Source organism: Anomaloglossus baeobatrachus, unplaced genomic scaffold (assembly GCF_048569485.1).
Source record: "Anomaloglossus baeobatrachus isolate aAnoBae1 unplaced genomic scaffold, aAnoBae1.hap1 Scaffold_177, whole genome shotgun sequence".
Lineage (NCBI taxonomy): Eukaryota > Metazoa > Chordata > Amphibia > Anura > Aromobatidae > Anomaloglossus > Anomaloglossus baeobatrachus.
The window spans coordinates 297460-299009 of record NW_027441947.1 but is presented as its reverse complement, the minus strand read 5'-3'; the positions used below and the strand labels follow the sequence as shown (position 1 = coordinate 299009).

The 1550-nt window shown below is 46.3% G+C and overlaps 1 long non-coding RNA gene across 1 annotated transcript; it reads left to right on the top strand.

The window, feature by feature from the left end:
• The first annotated feature begins 713 nt into the window (after positions 1-713).
• On the top strand, positions 714-1211 carry LOC142260756 (uncharacterized). The gene is made up of 3 exons (XR_012728691.1): positions 714-774; positions 858-955; positions 1152-1211. It is a non-coding gene; the product is annotated as an uncharacterized LOC142260756 (long non-coding RNA).
• The last annotated feature ends 339 nt before the right edge of the window (positions 1212-1550 follow it).

Genomic DNA, 1550 nt, shown 5'->3' with positions numbered 1-1550 from the left:
TAATGTTCCCCCAGAATGCTCTCATTATATGTTCCCCTTATTATCTCCAGTAATTGTATTATTACAGCGGATTCTTTATGATGTTACATCGTCATCTTATCCCCATTCAGGTTCCTACAATATCGGATCCTCTGAGTGGAGATCTTCTATATAAGAGAATTCTCCTGATTGCCCCGTGAAGGATGGATATGGACAGGGACAAGATGGCGGAGAGGATATTACACCTCACCCTAGAGATCCTCTTCCGGCTTACTGGAGAGGTGAGAGATTCTGATGACGTCACATTACATCATTCTTATCTATGGGAATAACAGATGGACAGAACTGGAGAGGTGAGGACTCTGGAAATGTCTGGAGTGAGATTTATTACTGTGTCTCTCCATAACCAGGATTACACAGTAGTGAAGAAGACCTCTATTGAGCGCTGTCAGGCCCCTGTGTCTGAGGGATGGGGAAGACCCCTGAGCCCAATCACGGGGCCTCCACCTCACCCCCCGATACATGAGGACATCAATGACCAGAAGATCCTAGAACTCACCTACAAGATGATTGAGCTGCTGACTGGAGAGGTGACACTGCTGGGAATGCTGGGACATTATACAGTAACGCTATGAAGGGATCGGGGGTGACAGATTCATTGTATGTGTCAGGTTCCTATAAGGTGTCAGGATGTCACCGTCTATTTCTCCATGGAGGAGTGGGAGTATTTAGAAGGACACAAAGATCTGTACAAGGACGTCATGATGGAGGATCCCCAGCCCCTCACATCACCAGGTAATAGACAGGACTAAATACACACGGCCTATAATTATCTGTATGTAAGGAATGAATTCAGTCCCTGTATGTGTCTCCTCCAGCTCTATCCAGTAAGAGGACAACACCAGAGAGATGTCCCCGTCCTCTTCTCCCACAGGACTGTAAACAAGAAGACCCCGATGTTCCTCAGGATCATCAGGTAGATGGAGAGAAGGAGCCATGAAATCCCCCTATGATGTGTAGACGGCTGTGAAGGTCTTGTGCTCAGTCTTGTTTTATCCTCCAGTATTATATGTGTTATACTTGTGTAATGAGAGCGGTGGAGATGGCAGGATTAGAGCTGATCATAGATGGGACTTCTCCATCTGTCTGTGCTTTTACAATATTTGTTTCAGGGGGAAGATCTGCCCCATATTAATACAACAGAGACATATGTGCGGGGTGATGAGCGGAGTAAAGAGGAGATTCCTACAGATAACCGCCCAGGTGAGTAGTGACCACTAAATGCAGAGAAGTCACAGATTCTTCTCAGTCACCGGCTGTGGCTGCTTTATCAGGGTTGTAGTCCGGCCATATCAAATGGTCACCATTCTGCTGCTAGACGACCACATGCTCCTCCACCCAAAACTGTCCCCATTATTTTGGGCATTGGACGCTCTTCTGTTGGAGTGAGATCTGTTTTATCCAGATCTTACAGGTAGGATCCACCCTATCCCTTGAAATTAGAAACGTTGACCTTTAGCTGCTCAGATCTACAATCTGCAAAGCCAAATGACTGCGTACGTAGAATTTGG